Source organism: Peromyscus californicus, unplaced genomic scaffold, assembly GCF_007827085.1.
Source record: "Peromyscus californicus insignis strain IS unplaced genomic scaffold, ASM782708v3 Scaffold_3__1_contigs__length_106647218, whole genome shotgun sequence".
NCBI lineage: Eukaryota > Metazoa > Chordata > Mammalia > Rodentia > Cricetidae > Peromyscus > Peromyscus californicus.
This window is the reverse complement of record NW_026294551.1, coordinates 54418860-54436416: the sequence shown is the minus strand read 5'-3', so window position 1 is coordinate 54436416 and position 17557 is coordinate 54418860. Positions and strand designations below refer to the sequence as shown.

General features: G+C 42.8%; 1 pseudogene; it reads left to right on the top strand.

Annotated features, from left to right (window-relative positions):
* The first annotated feature begins 7109 nt into the window (after window positions 1–7109).
* Window positions 7110–7510, top strand: LOC128122305 (thymosin beta-4-like; annotated as a pseudogene).
* Window positions 7511–17557: the final 10047 nt, after the last annotated feature.

Genomic DNA, 17557 nt, shown 5'->3' with positions numbered 1-17557 from the left:
AATAAAAGGGTAACAATCGAATGTTCTTGTCTTGGGTCTGGTGTGCATGTGTGTGTATGTGTGTGTATGCACTCATGTGCATGTATGTGATGTGCATGTGTGTGTGATGTGCTTGTGTGTATATGTGTGTAGGATTTCAAGTGCATATGTGTGTGATACACTTGTGCATGTATGTGTGTGTATGCACTCATGTGAATGTAGTGTACTCACACACACACATAGAAGCCAGGAGTGAAGGTCAATTGTCATCCTCCATCATTCTTTACCTTATTCTCTTGGACAGAGTCTCTCATTGAATAAGAAGCTCACTGTTCAGCTAGGCTGGATGGCCAGTGAACTACCCTGATCCACCCGTTTGTCTCCCAACACCAGGGGTAGAGATGTGCCCAGTCATGCACAGCTTTTTATGTGGTTCCTTGGAATTCGAACACAAACCCTCATGCCCATGACCATTTTGATTCCAGATTCACCGATCTTGGCAACACACTCCAGCTCTTCACCTGCTTTTTCAAGAGTGCTTTCACGGAGGTAAAAAACTCCCATCTCAGATAATTCACCCAATTCTATCGTGTTAGTCAGTGGGTTTTATTCCAGTAAGATTTGTGCAGCTATCACCAAAGCCAACATTTTCAGCACCTCCGATGAAATCCCATATCCACCAGCAGCCGAATCACGCCATTTCCTTCTAATCAACCTTCCCCCCAGCAAACATCCTGGCTGGCTGTCTTCTTGAATCTGACTATTCTGAACATTTTATCCAAATGGAATTCTATAACATGCGCTATATTGTGGTCTTTGGGGGAGGGTCTTTATTTCACTCAAAATCAATTGTAAGGTTCATTTATGTTGTATCTTGCTCCTGGTTTTATTTTTGAAGATTTATTTTTATTTTATTATTATTATTTCTTCATTTTATGCACATGAGTTTTTTTTTTTTTTACCTGCATGTATGTTTGTGTACTATGCCCGGTGCCCACAGGTGCCCACAGAAGCCAGAGGGCATCAGGTCCCCTGGAACTGGAGTTACAGATAATGGTAAGCTGTCACTTGTGGGTGCTGGGAATTGAACCTGCATCCCCTGGAAGAGCAACCAGTGCTCTTAACCACTAACTCCAGACTGTTGTTTCCAATTTTAAAGAGGATGTTTCTAATATTTCGTTTGGAAGACAGAGCCCAGACTGGCCACAGACCCTCAGTGGAGCTGACCATGATCGTGAACTTCTCCTCCTCCTGCTCCCCCACCCCAAGTGCTGGCATTGCAGGTGTGTGCCACCGTGCCCAGATAATGGGGTGCTGGGGATTGAACCCAGTGCTTCGCGCATTCTAGGTAAGCACTCTACCAGTTGTGCTCCGTTTCCATCTTACAGTCCTCTTGTGAAGTTGTTTGTTACAGGTGTTTTTTAGATACCTTGTTTGTGGTTAAGGGAGTTCCAGCGCTTTCGTGGTTTTTGTGGTTTCACAAACGGATCATTTTATCAATGTCTTCTCAGCATTCAATCAGTTTTTCTTTCACACGGTCTGATGAATGACACTGTGGACTTTTCTCCTGTCAAATTACCCTTGTGTTCGTGGGGAAAACCTGAGCAGTCATATTGCATCATCATTTTCTTTTTCCTAGTATCTTTACATGGTGACTGACAAATAAGCTTGGCCTAAAATTTTTCTCACATTATTATTATCATCATCATCATCATCATCATCATCATCATTAAGACAGAGTCTTTCCAAGTAGCCCTGGCTTGCCTGGAACTCTGTGTGGCAGTCTGAAAGAAAATAGCCCCCAAAGGGAGTGGCACTACTAGGAGATGAGGCTTTGTTCGAGTGGGTGTGGCCTTATTGAAGGAAGTATGTCACTGTGGAGGCGGGCTTTGAGGTCTCATATATGCTCAAGCCACATCCAGTGTCTGAGTTCACTTCTCATTGCCTGGAAGTCAAGATATAGGACACGTGGCTACTTCTCCAGCACCATGCCTACCTATACACCATCATGCTGCTCCGTGATGATAATGGACTAAACTTCTGAAAATGTAAGCCACCCCAGTTAAATGTTCTCCCATTATAAGAGTTGCTATGGTCAGGGTGTCTCTTCCCAGCAATAGAAACCCTAACTAAGACACTCTGTGTAGACCAGGCTGGCCTCAACTCACAGAGATACACCTGCCTCCTGAATGCTGGGTGCTATCACACCCAGCTCCTCCACTGTCTTTATCTAGTTTAGATATCAGGGTTGTAATGAGCTGGGGATAGCCTGGTGTGGTTGCACACACCTTTAATCCTAGCCCTTGGGAGGCAGGGGCAGACAGATATCCAAGTTGAGACCAGCCTGATCAACGTAGAGAGTTCCAAGTCATCCAGGACCCTGTCTCAGAAAAACAGAAACCTGGACTTTAACGTCTCTTGAAGGGTGGTTTGACCATGACTAGAATGATCCATTCTAGTTTGGTAGAATTCATCTGTTGAGTGGTCTAAGCCATTCTTAAAAAACGATTTAAAATTTCTATGGAAGTTTGTTTGTTTTGAGTCTGTCTCTGGCCTCAGACTCCCAGTGTAGTAGAAGGTGACCTTGAACATCTTTCCACTACCCAAGTGCTGGGATTATAGGCATGCGCCTGCACACCCCATGTGAGCGGTGCTGGGGTTAGCACCCAAGGCTTCCTGCTAGGCAAGCTTCCAAATTAACCACTGAGCCATAGCCTCAGTCCCATATTCTGACATTTTTAAACATCGTACATAGACACGATCTATTTCTTTGTGGTCTTGGTTTGTCTTTTTTTTTTTTTTTTTTTGTTAATCCTCATTTGCTTAAGTTTTGAAATTTATTGCTGTGAAGTTAATTACAATGCTTCAGGGAGCTGTTGAAGTCCTGAGTGAATGTGTACTGTTGACATCATGAGTGTGGCCATGTCAAGAACCGAGATCCCTAACCCGTGGGAATTGGTAAAGCCTTCCACTGGTCCACGTGGGGATGTTGACAGTGTGTGCAAAAACTAGCAACCACAGCTTCCTGCTCCCCCACCCCACCCCTACTCCCACAAAGACCTCCCACTGAGACCAGCTGACCTGCCTCCTGAACTGTACACAATCAACCCACTAAACTTCCCGGTGACTGCATAGCAGCTATCCTCCACCAGAGGGAGCACTGCCCACCCAATGCCAGCTTTTCCGTGTATGTCTATTGTTTCTTTCCCATTCACAATCTCTACTTCATCTGTAGTGTGTTTTCTTCCTCTGCTGTGATTATCATTTCCTTGTGCTTTCTACTTCTTATCTGTCTTCCCAGATGTCTGACTGTGTTTTCAAGTAACTCTCATCTGCAGCACCCTTAGCCACTAGGCCATCTGGAAGACCCCTTTTTTTGTTTTTAGGAGAATTTCTTTGTTTGTTTGTGGGAGAGGGTTGTTTTTGAAACAGGATCTCACTATGTAGCCCTGGCTGGCCTGATACTTGCTATGTAGACCAGACTGGCCTTGAACTCAGAGATCCTCCTGCCCCTGCTTCCCAAGTGCGGAGATTAAAGAACACCACCTCCTTTTATGTTTTTGTAGTGTTAGGGATTGAACCTAGAACCTTGGGCATGTTACATAAAGGTTCTACCACTGAGCTACACTCCAGTCCCATTATGCCTTTTTTTGTGAGGTGGGGGCTTTTTAAATGTTTCCAGCGTCCTGCGGTTTTGATATTAATATCTTCATTATCATTTAGTTGAAAGTACTTAATTTTTTGTGTTTTATGTCTCTTTGACAGGGCACTATTTAGAAGTGTCCAGTTTTGTGGTACTTTGAAATTTTTTGGTTTTTGTTTTTGACACTTAATTTAATGGCACTGTGGTCAGAAATGCAGTCTACAGGATACCAGCTCTCTGAAAGGTTTTGAGATGTCCCTTGTGTTTGTATATGATTCATCTCAGTAAATGTTCTGTGTGTGTTTGAGAGGAAAATGATTTATTAATTATTGTGTTCATCTATCTCTTTATATATATTCATCAAATCCAGATTAGTTAAAAAATCAAATCTAGAGTGTCACTCCTGTTTTCCTTCACTTCTCCCCTTTCTGTTTTTGGAGACAGGATCCCAGTGTTACTCCTGTTTTCCTTCACTTCTCCCCTTTCTGTTTTTGGAGACAGGATCCCAGTATGTAGCCCTGGTAGACCTGGAACTCCCAATGTACCCTGTGTAGACTAGGCCAGCCTCAAAGTCTTGGAGATCTGCTTGCTCTCTCTGACTTCCGAGGGCTGGGATTAAAGGCATAAGTTATCATGTGCAGGTGGTTTTTCTTATGATGAATAAATAATTCAGAGATGTTTAATGAAACTCTCTACAATGGTGGTGAACTTAATTTTGTCATACAGAGCTATTAATTACTGCTTCAGATGAGAAAATAGTTTTATAAAAAATGTAGATTTATTTTATCCATTGGTGAATTATGAGTGCATTTCTGCATAATATGTCTTTGTGTATGTGTGTGTGTGTGTGTGTGTGTGTGAGAGAGAGAGAGAGAGAGAGAGAGAGAGAGAGAGAGAGAGAGAGAGAGAGGACAGACAGAAAGACAGAAAGACAGAGACAGAGGTGGGGGTGCTTGCCATGCTTCCCAGGCAGGCTTTGAACTCCTGCCTCTGCCTCTGGAGTGGCTTGGACTACAGGCATGCACGCCCCTGCACCAACTCTGTCTCTGCCTCTCATAATGCTTGTAGTACTTGCCACATTCCCCTCCCTGTGACCAAAACACTTGGGAGAACAAGTTAGAGGAAAAACTGACTTTGGGTTACAGTTCTCAGAGTCCAGTCCACGGTCCTTGGCTCTGTTGACTCAGGCGCTGTGGTGAGGCAGGTGGCGGAGGAGGCTGTTCACCTCACTGTGGGCGGGGAGCAGAGAGCATGGAAGGAACTGAGGACCAGGTAGAACCTTGAAAGCCGTGCCCCAGTGCTACAGTTCTTCCAGTTAGGCCCCGCCTCCCAAGGGTTCCACATGTCCCAAAGTAGTGCAGCCAACTGAGGACCGAGTTTCAGCACCTGAGTCTGTAGGGGCACTTCATATTCAAACCACGACACTTTTCTATCTCGATCTGAAATCGGCTTGACTCACCACCTGCCCTGTAGTTAGAATCTGCAGAGTGTTTCTTTTCTTTTTTTTTCCATCCTTTTACTTTCAGTCTGTCTGTCTGTCTGTCTGTGTCTTTGTGCCTAAGATGCACCTCTCTGTCCTAGTTAGCTTTAAACTGTCAATTTGACACAAACCAGAGTCACCAGAGAAGGGAGTCTCAAATGAAAGACTGTCCAAATCAGATTGGCCTGTGGGCTTGTCTGTGGGGAAATTGTCCTGATAACTGATGCCGGAGGGCTGAGCTCCCCGTGGGCGGCACCATTCCCTGGGCAGACAGGCGGTCCCGGGCTAGCTAAGCATGGAGCTGCCGTACTTTCTTGGCTCAGAGGTGATGTCCTGTGTGGAATGGTAAACAGGCCTGCTTTCAAGTTCCTAGTCCGACTTTCCTCAATGATAAGGTGAAATGAAACCTTTCCTCTCCAAGTTACTTTTGGTCATGGTTTTTGTCACAGCGACAGAATGAAACCAGACCACTTATAAACTGCAACTAACACTTTGTCAGTTTATTTTTTCCTCTTCCCTTCATGGCTTTTTGTTTGTTTGGTTGGTTTGGTTTGGTTTGGTTCGTCTGCCTGTTTTGTTTTCAGGCTAGCCTGCACTTTATACTGGTCATTGAGCAGAACTACCCTTTCTTAAATTACACTTTGTCTTTTCTTTTCAACTGTTGACCGTTACATTTTACCTGGTATATTCCTTACTAAGACTGAAGGAAGGCCGGGTGATATGTTGCACACCTTTAATCCTAGCACTCAGGAGGATCTCTGTGAGTTCAAGGCCAGCCTGATCTACACAGACAATTCCAGGACAACCAGGGCTATATAGAGACCCTCCCTTAAAGAAAAAATATAAGATTGAAGGGACTGTTTCTTTTATCAGTAAATGTCTGCCATTTTAAGCACAAACCTGTGTGTGTATGTGCGTGTGCATACGTATATGTGTGCACACACACTTCTGTTAGAAGTTTTTAAAACTGATTCCTAGAAACTGAATTTCTAGGTTAGGGGCTGGAGAGATGGCTCAGCAGTTAAGAGCACTTGCTGCTCTTGCTGAGGACACATGTTCAGTTCCCAGCACTCACACAGTGGTTCACAACTATCTTCAACTACAGAGGGAATCCAATACTCTCTTCTGACCTCCACAGGAACCTGGCATGTATGTGGAGCATATACATACACTCAGGCAAAATAATCATGCACATAAAATAAATAAATAACACTAAACAAAGAACCTCATAAAATTTCTATAAAGAAAGACAGAGTTTCTAGGTTAGAAAGGCATATGCTGTCTTTTTTTCAAGAGGGGGAGGCAATTGTGCTGGGCATGCTCCACAAGTGCTCCTCACTCAGCTTTTTTCTAGTCTATACGCTGTCTTGAAACTACAGTTATTTTTATCTTTATTAACTATATTTTCATAATGTTCTACAATTCTATAGATTAACAATGTTTTGAAACGCAACATAAATATTTATTTATTTAAATATATTTGTTTATTTAAATATAAATAAATAAATAAGTAAATAAATAAAACAGAGAAATGTTATGTCGCTCCGGCTGTCCTGGAACTCTCTATGAAGATCAGGCTGGCCTCAAATTTATAGAGATCCACCTGCCTCTGCCTCCCAAGTGCTGGGATTACAGAAGTACACCACCATGTCTGTCGTAACCTCAATTTTAAGCAGTGATGTTCTTTACAGTTTGCACACACCTTACAATAATAACGACGCTGGTGATTAGGTTCTTGAAGCCGGAGCCATGGCTCCGTGGTTAAGAATGTTCTCTGCTCTTTCCAAGTAGTGGAGCTCAGCTCCTGCCTCAGGTGGCTCCCGACTGCCTGTAACTCTAGCTTCAGGAGAGCTTACACCCACTTTTGTCTTCCGAGGGCAACTGTTCTCATGAGCACACACACACACACACACACACACACACACACACACACACTCACACACACACACACACACACTCACAATTAGAAATAAAATCAAGGACAATCCGCAGCCGCCTCTGAGCAGATCGGACTCTCCTTGTTCGAACACTTTGCTCGGCTCCTTCCGGCAACCATGTCTGACAAACCGGATATAGCTGAGATCGAGAAATTCGATAAGTCGAAATTGAAGAAGACAGAAATGCAAGAGAAAAATCCTCTGCCTTCGAAAGAACGATTGAACAGGAGAAGCAAGCTGGCGAATCATAATGAGGCGAGAGCCGCCAATATGCACTGTACATTCCACAAGCATTGCCTTCTTATTTTACTTTTAACTGTTTAACTTCGTAAGATGCAAAGAGGTTGGATCAAGTTTATATGACTGTGCTGCCCCTTTCACATCAAAGAATCAGAACTACTGACCAGGAAGGCCTCCCCTGCCTCTCCCACCCATCTGTCGGTCTGGCTGGCAGGGAGGGAAAAGAACTTGTATGTTTTTTGTTGGTGAAGGAAAAAGCTGGGTGAGAGGTGGTGAAATACAGAGTCAAATTCAAGGTGGTCCAAAGTGTCCTGCAGGATGTAAAATGCAGTTTAATCAGAGTGCCATTTTTTTTTTGTTCAAATGATTTTAATTATTGGAATGCACAATTTTTTAATATGCAAATACAGTTTTAAAACCTGGGGAAAAAAAGAAATAAAATCAATACTTAAAACAATGATAAATAACCATTTTTAAAAGTTCGTGTGCATTCAAGAATTCACAGAAGTCCCTAAAAGTGGAGTTACTGAACTCAGGGCTGTAGATACTAACTGTGTTTACATATGCAATCCAAAGTTATGCTTCTTGTGACTACTGGGAAGCTTCAGATCCCAAATGTTTGGAAACTCAGCATAATAACATTTCTGTTTTCATTAGCTATTGTCAGGTGGAAGTTTACATCCATTGTTCTGTTTCACATTTTCTTTTTAGCATTAAACATCTCTAAATTTTCCCATACTTATTGACTACTTGAACATCCAGGATGAACTGTCTACATATTTGTTCATTTTTATTTTGAATTTCATGTCAAATACGCTATCTATAAAGGTTGGAACCCTTTGTTATGTACGGTGAAGACTTTGCCACAGAACATTATCTGCATTCTAATGTAATGTTTATGGTGATTTTAACACACACATATTCAAATCAATCTTTCCCTTCATAGTTTCTGATTTTGGTGTGAGCCGCCATTCCAACCTCATACACACATTTCCTCCTTTTGCTTCCAGACTTCGCTCATTCCAGTTTAATTCTGCTCTTCAGCATTTTCAGTCAGGAATTTTTAGTAGCAGAAGATGTGAGGTACAGTCCACACTTGTTTTCCCTCCTAATGATCTGTTAGTTGTCAACCTAGACCATTTATTGACTAATGGGTCTTACTCTCTTTCACATATTTTGACTTCCTCTAGATACTCATCTTTGTTTCAGACAGATGGACTTGGTTTCATTCATCTATTGCACTGTGGACACTTTATTCCTTTACCCGGTTAGTCTGTTATTTTTGGGTTTTTTTTTTTTAGGTTTATCTAAAGTTTTTCATACAATATATTTTGATCAGCTAACTTCATGTTCTCTCTCTCCCTCTTTCTTCTCTCTCCCCTCCAAAAAGAAAACCAACAAAAAACAGAAAAATAAAGAAAATCAGACAAAAAAATGCCAAAGCATCTTGAGACAGGAGCTTGCTCTGTAGCCCTAGGCTTGGCCTCCCTCTTATTGGGGTTATAGGCATGTGCCTGTGACTGATACCACAGTACTTAAATTTGAGGGCTTTCTGGAACATTCTCATCTCAGATTGCATCGTCCACCTCGTTTGTAAGACTTGGGGAGTTTCTGGACTATCCTTGTAAGATTGTTTTTCATGATCAAGTGTAACTGCCTTGCCATCTGGACCCCCTAATCCTTAGTTGGCTTTGAGTGCAACCATATTGTATGTATACACTCACTGGAGAAAGAACAGCATACTTTGTAACATCACTCTGAAATACAGAACAAAATGCCTTTTTGCTGGGCATGGTGGCACAGGCCTTTAATCCCAGTATTTAGGAGGCAGAGGCAGGCACATCTCTATGGATTTTAGGCCAACCTGGTTTACACGATGAGATCCAGGCCAACCAGGGCTTCTTTGTCTGCTTATCGTAAATGAAAAGAAAAAAGTCTTATGTATCTTTCGTACCCATGCTGGCCTCAACCTCACTATGTAACTGAGGGCCACTGTGAAGTTTGGATCCTCCTGCCTCCATCTCCTAAGTGCTGGGAATTCAGATGCGCCTCATTTCATGCAGTCCTGGGAATGGAACCCAGGACATGCTAGGTACCTGCTAGGTAAGCACTCTACCAACTGAACCACACCCCCACCCAAAATTTATAATTTTTGTAAGAGTTTTTATGGAGATGTATCTCACATATCCTATAACTCACCCATTTAAAATTTCCAACTCAAAGTCAGGCAGGCCTGACAACACGAGACCTTCTTTGGTCACAGAGGGAGTTCAAGGTCTGGGAACTTAGTGAAATCCTATCTCAGAGGGGTGGGAGAGTAGAGAGTGAATAAGCAAGTGAGCTCAAGGATAGATCACTAGCCTAGAGTACACAAGGCCCAGTAACACACACACACACACACACACACACACACACACACACACACACACCCCTCAGTGTATTTTAATATACTTAAAATCATTTAACCATGACTACAATCAAGTTTGAACATTTTCAACACCCCCAAAGAAATCGAATACCCATTAGTTAGTGAACTTCCTGTTCACTGACCACTCCACCCCTAGGCAATCATCAAGCTATTTTTTGTCTCTCCAGGGCTGTCTGCACTGGACAGTTCATATAAATGGAATCAAACAATGTGTGGCCCCTTTAAATGGTTGCTTTCACTTATAATATGTGCACAGCTTATCTGTGGTGTAGCAAATATCACAACTTCATTCCTCTTTAGGTCAAGTAATATCCATTGTTTAAACACATTACATTTGCCGTGCAGTGGTGGTGCATGCCTTTAATCCCAACACTGAGTTTGGGGCCAGCCTGGTCTACAAAGTGAGTTCCAGGACAGCCAGAGCTTTTACACAGAGAAACCCAGTCTTGAAATGCAACCCCTCCAAAAACAACAACAAAACACACACACACACACACACACACACACACACACACACACACACACACACTACAGGTATCTACTTATCAGTCGATGGACATATGTATTACTTCTGTCTTTGACTACCATGAACAGTGCTGTTATGAACATTCATGCGCTAGGTTCTGCGTGGACATGTGTTTTTACTTCTCTTGAGTTTATATCTAGAATTGGAATTGCTAGGTCCTGTGGTAACTCTATTTTCAATATTTTGGGGGATTGCCAGACTATTTTCCAAGCTGACTGTGCCATTTAATGCTCCCAGTGGCCGTATAAGTCTAAGGGTTCTAACTTTCCCTGTCCTTGTCACACCTGTCAATCTTTTCAATGATAGTGTGTCATCATTCACTGTAATTTTGATGGGCAGCTTTCTGATGATGTTGAGCATTTTTCCCCATGCTTGACCATTCATGAATTTTCTTTGGAGAAATGTCCATTTAGACCCTTCGCCCATTTTAAAATGACTTATTGTGAGTTGTAGGAATTCTTTTGCTGTTGTTGTTGTTGGGTTTTGTTTTTTTTTTTCTCGACAGGGTGCCTTTGTGTATCCCTGGCTGTCCTGGAACTCGCTCTGTAGATCAGACTGGCCTCAAACTCACAGAGATCTGCCTGGCTCTGCCCCCCACCCCACCCCTGAGTGCTGGGATTAAAGGCATGTGCCACCACCATCCAGCAGTTGTAAGCATTCTTGATCTATTCTAGATTCAAATTATCTTCTCCCACCATGACTTAGAAAAAAAATCTCTCATTCTGTGTTATCTTTTCAATTTTTTATGGTATTCTTTTTCTTAAAAAAAAAAAGATTTAAAAAATTTAGTTATCTTTATGTGTTGGGGGCAGGGCATGTGCATGCAGATGCCTGAGGAGGCGAGAAGAGGGAATCAGATCCCCTAAAGCTGAAGTTGTGTGAGCCACCATATGGGTGCAAGGAACCAATCCTGACCCTCTGTAGGAGAGCAGCAAGTGCTCTTTACCACTGAGCCATCTCTCCAACCTCTCTTATTCCCTCCCTCCCTCCCTCCCTCCCTCCCTCCCTCCCTCCCTCTCTTCCTCTCTTCTTCTTCTTCTTTTTCTTCTCCTCCTCCTCCTCCTTCTCCTTCTTCTTTTGTTTGTTTGGTTGGTTTTGAGACAGGGTTTCTCTGTGTAGCATTGGCTGTCCTGGAATTCACTCCATAGACCAGGCTGGCCTTGAACTCACAGAGATCCACCTACCTCTGCCTCCTGAGTGCTGAGATTAAAGGCATAACTCTCCATGCTTTATAGTGTTCTTGAAGCACACAAGTTTTAATTTTTCATGATGTCTACTTAATTCCTTACTTTTATTGCTTTTGTGTTTGATAATTTCTAAGAAGCTACCACATAACCCAATGTCACCAAAGTCTACACCCATGTTTTCTTCTATGAGTTTTGTGGTCTTAGCTCTGATGGGTCTTTCAACTGTTCTGAATTAAGTTCTGTGTGCAGTGTGTGCCAGGGACCCAGCTTCGCTGCTTTGCATATGGATATCCAGCGGCGCCAGCACTATTTGTGGAAAAGACAATTCATTTCCCTTTTAAATGGTCTTGGCGCTTATGTCAAAAAAATAACTGACTGTAAAGTGAGGGTTTAAATGTTGACTCTCCGTCTTAGCCTCTCATCTGTTACTCATGCCGGAACCTCAGTGTTGAAGCTGCTGAAGCTTCCCTCTCTGTCTTGGAACCAGGAAATGTGAGTCCTCCAACCTTTCACCTTTCCCCAGATTGTTTTGGCTATTCTGAGCCCCTTGCCTGTTTCATTCCCAGGCACCTTTGTTGCTGGGGTGAATAAAACAAGCTGTGTTTTTTTTCTATTATACTTTCTACTTGGTCCCTGCTGGTGTATGGAGAATAACTGAATGTCCTATGTTTGTTTTGTATACAGTTAGTTCCTTTACTGAATTCCCTTATTAGTTCTAAACATTTTTCAGCCCATTAGCTGTGGTTTCTTAGGTAGACAATCATTATATAATATAAATATATATACAATGATTATACATTATACCTATATATTATAAATAATTACATAACATATATTGTACCTATGTATTATATATAATTATATATATCATATGATAATGATATATATATATAATTTGCTTATAATGATAAGCTTGACTTTCCCTTCCCAAATTTATGCCTCTGTTTTCCTCTCCCATTATTTTCTCTTATTCACAATTACAAAGACCCTTGTTTTCATAGGGATGCTTTCATTATTAAAGACCATATCTCTTCATCCCTCCTCATCATTAGGCATCACACTGCAGTGTGATTAAGACAAATACCATTTACCATGTCACCAAAGTCACCTTGTATTTCTAGTCACTGAGTTCCCATCAGGGGACATCTTATCAGGGTAATTATATTGCTGGGTCTCCTGAGTCCTATTCATGTGATGAACAACATTAATAAACTTTTATATTGATTCCCCCTTTTATAAACTAATTGTCTCCCCTCCAGTGGGAACAAATGAGCTCACATTAACAGAAATAGCTCAGGTTTCACAGGCACATGGTCCCACCTGTATAATACAGAACAGATGTCACAGGCTGAATGCCAGTGGGTCGTATCTAGTTAGCTTAGAAGGAAGGGGTTTAAAATACTGTTTTGAATTAGTCGCCAGCATTTAAAGATTAGGGAATTTCAGATAAGAATTCCAATTTCCTTTTTGTCTTTAAATCTCTTAAGATCTGGCCCTTCTGGTTCCTGCATTTCCACATGGCCACAGCAGGCTGAGGCTGGGCCCCAGGGGCCCTCTTTAGCAGTCTCTTCATTTACCTCACTAGCATTCTCTCTGCACCCCCATTGTCTCCATATCCAATTGTTTCCCAGCCATCAGGGTCAAGGGTCAGTTACCAGTTTTTGTATTTGTGCAATTGCCTTTCTTATTATGGAATTAGGTGAAAGTGAAGTATTTCTTGTAATGATGTCTCTAGAAAATGTAGAGGAAATAAAAGAGGCCAAGAGGGCTGTGCATCAAGGGAAATGGGGCAGCACACTTTTCAGAGGATGTGAGGAATATTCCTAGAGGGTTAATACACAGTGGGTGTCTGTTGAAAGAATTAGATGTAAAATGCCACCAGAAAATAAAACGTAACAAGAAGAATATGTAAAAGCTGCATTAATGTGGGAACACACACATATACGAGTGACACACACACACACACACACACACACACAGAGAGAGAGAGAGAGAGAGAGAGAGAGAGAGAGAGATGTTTCCATGAGGTTCATTTGGGAAGGCTTTAAAGAATAAACCAGGCTGTTATGAAATGTCATGATGTGTTAAGGAAACCCCATCTCCTGAGTCTGTCCCTGAGTTTGACCTGCCTAGCTTGTAGAGATATTTATATTTCTGATCTATGCTCAGGTCTTCTTGGTTATTTCTGAGGAGTTTCCCAGCAGTGACTGTGCCGGGGTCAGTCTCTCTGGGTAGACCTGGGTACAAAACATCGAAATTTCAAAGCTACACTTTCCTCTCATCTCTAAGGTCCCTTGCTCTGTGGTGCTCCCCCACCCCACTCCCGCTCTCAAGTGATCCTGAGGGAAACATCTTTTTTCCTCCCCCTGAAATTCTTTCTCCATCAGGTTCAGATATCAACCTGCGAAGCTGACCTGGGATGAGGGTCACAGCCTTATAGAAAACAACACCGAGGGCTTGATTTGGGAGGGAGCTGCAGTTTGGCCCTGCTCTCAGTTTCTCGACGTCCAATCTGAATTTTAGAATGCAAACACACTGGTTGGACCCTGAGCAGACTCTCCTCATCTCATACCCCGGGGCTTCCCATAAGCTCTTCCTTGCGAGACCTTGCCTCAGCCAGATGAAGGTACACAGTAGTGGTTCCTGTGCTCCTGACCCACTTGGTCTTGCTGTTTGTTTGTTTTGTTTTGACACAGGCTCTCACTGTGTAGCCCTAGCTAGACTAGAGTTCCCAGAGACATGCCTGCCTCTGCATCCTGAGTGCTGGGGTGAAAGGTGTGTGCCACCTAATACTCTTGAGACATCAGACATGCTCTAATCCTCCTAGGCTCATCCAGGATGTCAGCATTCCTTAAACCTTACTTAATTTTTTTTTTAGATTTACATATCTTATATATGATATATATATATATCATATATATATATATCATGAGTGTTTGACTGCATGTATATATACATACCTTGTATATATGGCCTGACGCCTGTGGAGGACAGAAGCCGGTGTTGGATTCCCTGGAACTGGAGTTACAGATGGCTGTGAGCCACTACGTGGGGGCTGAGAACCGAACATGGGTCCTCTGCAAGAGCAACAAGTGCTCTTAACTGCTGAGCCATCTCTCTAGCCCCGATAGGCACTGCTTTGTCACAGCACATTACTGCTTTTTTTTTCTTTTTTATTGAAACAAGGTGTCATGTAGCCCAGGCTGGCCTCAAATTTGCTGTGTCCAGGAGGATGACTTTGAACTTCTGACCCTCCTGTGTCTTCCTCTCAAGTGCTAGGATCACAGATGTGCACTTGGTTTGTGTGGTGCTAGGGATCAAACCCAGGGCTTTGTGCATGCCGGGTAAGCACTTTACCAACGAAATTATATCCCCTGCCCCACACTGTTATTTTTTGTTGTTGTTGTTTTGAGACAGGGTTTCTCTGTGTAGTTTTGGAGCCTTGTCCTGGATCTCGCTCTGTAGATCAGGCTGGCCTTGAACTCACAGAGATCCACCTGGCTCTGCCTCCCGAGTGTTGGGATTAAAGGAGGGCACCACCACTGCCCGGCTCCACATTGTTATTTTTAAGTTGAGGCTGGATACAACTTACACTTGTTTTATTATTTGAGATTTTGTAACTTTATCATAGAGAATTCATCTGCAGTTCGCCATGTAGATTTTAGTATCCAGTTAAAAATGAAACAAGAAACTTTTCAGCAGTTTTTAAGACTCGGGCATTTTAAGCTTTGGTTTTTAAGGTTGGCTTATATTTTGAAATAATTTGGACTGGTAAAAATAAGCTATAAATACATAATCTTTATAAAGCATCACCTAACTCTCCCAAATATCAGAATTGAACATAACATTAAAATTAGGTTGGAGAGCTGGAGAGACGGCTCAGTGATTAAAAGCACTGGATGCTTTCCCAGAGGACCCCTGTTCAGTTCCCAGCACCACCACACAGCTAACAAAGCTCTGCTCTGATGCCCTCTTCAGGACTCTGAGGGCACTGCATGCATAGTGTGCACACACTTACACTCAGATAAAACGTACACACATATAAGATAAAAATAAACCTTAAAAAATTAGGATTAATGCCGGGCGGTGGTGGCGCACGCCTTTAATCCCAGCACTCGGGAGGCAGAGCCAGGTGGATCTCTGTGAGTTCGAGGCCAGCCTGGGCTACCAAGTGAGTCCCAGGAAAGGCGCAAAGCTACACAGAGAAACCCTGTCTCGAAAAACCAAAAAAAAAAAAAAAATTAGGATTAGTATAGATACAGTAGTTTTGTTTGTTTGTTTTTGTTTGTTTTGAGACTAGATCTTGCTATCTAGTTCAATGCGGGCTTGAACTCAATTACCTTCCTGCCTTAACCTCCCCAGTGTGGGGAATACTGGAATATGCCACTATGCCCAGTTGGATATGCTATGGGTAGAGTTTATTCAACTTTTGCCAATGGTTCCCTTCAGTGTCCTTCTTTTGGTCCAGGACCCAGTCCTGAATCTCTCATTTACCCTTAAGCATTGCGTGACAATGGCCCCCCACCCCAGTCTTTGTGAGCCTCAACCTTGACAGTGGCGTGTATTTCGTGGAGTGACTCTCAGTTTGGGTTACATTTCTTTCTTTCTTTCTTTTTTTTTTTCCCACAATTAGACTGAGGCAAAGCACTTTAGGCAAGAACATCTCAGAAAGGACACACCTTTCTCAGCCCCTTGAATCACGTGACTCCTCAGGATGATGTCAGTTTTGTTCAGTTGGCACAGGGTGTGTCTGCTGGTTTCTCCACTGTAAGGTTTCTGTTTTCTCTCTGTAACTGTTATACATCTGATGGTGAACTATTCCGCAAGGCAAACAAGCCTGTTTTTCTTAGTCCCTTCAGGCTGCGATATCAAAAACACCACACACCGAGGGGCTGAGAATCAACAAACATTTCTCACAATTCTGGAGCCTGGAAAGCCTAAGACAGACAGTGCTGGCAGACTGAGCAGCTGGTGTGGGCCTGTTCCTCACAGATGGGACAAAGGGACGAAGTTTTCGTGGGTCCCCTTTACGAGAGCACTGATTCATCTCGGAGGAGGAACAATATGGCTGAATCATAACTACAAAGGTTTCGTCTTCTTAACCATCACATTGGAGGCTAGGTTTTGCAGAAAGGACCTGTACACAACACCATCTATCATCATATGCTGGCCTACTGCATTTCTTTTTTATTTTTAAAATTTTTTGGGTTTTGTTGTTGTTGTTGTTGTTGTTGTTTTGTTTGTTTTTGTTTTTTCAAAACAGGGTTTCTCTGTGTAACAGCCCTGCCTGTCCTGGAACTCACCCTGTAGACCAGACTGGCCTTGAACTCACAGAGATCCACCTGCCTCTGCCTCCTGAGTGCTGGGATTAAAGGCATGTGCCATCACGCCTTGCACTTAAAATTTTTTCAGTTTTTATTTTATTTTATATGTATGGGTGTTCCACCTGCATGTATGTCTGTGCACATCTATGCCTGTTAGCCAAGGAAGCCAGAAGAAGGCATCAGATCCCCTAGAAATGGAATTACAGATGGCTGTGAACCAACATGTGGGTGGTAGGAATTGAACCAGGCTCCTCTGGAAGGGCAGCCAGTGCTCTTAAATAAAGCCATCTCTCCAGCCCCCTGGCCCATTGCATTTACCAGTCACTGATGATATTTGCCTGCTGGCAATTTCTTCCTTTTTATATTTTGTGTGTGTGTATATGATTGCATGTGTGTGCATGTGATGTGTGGATGTGAGTGTAGGCTCACATGCGCCAAGGCACATGCTTATGGAAGTCAGAGGACAACTTCCAAGAGTCTGTTCTTTTCCTCCATGGTGGGTTCCAGAGATGGAATTTGGGTGGTCAGGTTTGTGAGGTGAGCCCCTGTCCCCACTGAGCCCTCTTGCCAGACCCTGCTGTTAATTTCTTTTCTTTCCTTTTGTTTTGCTTTATTTTTTGAGGCATGGTGTCTCTGTGTAGCCCTGGCTGTTCTGGAACTTGTTCTGTAGACCAGGCTGACCTCAAACTCAGAGATCTGCCTGCCTCTGCCTCCCCAGTGCTGGGATTAAAGGCGTGTGCCACCACACCCAGCCTTGGTAAGTTTTTAATAATTCAGTCTATGACCCTTACATCTTAGCCCAAACACTGAAAC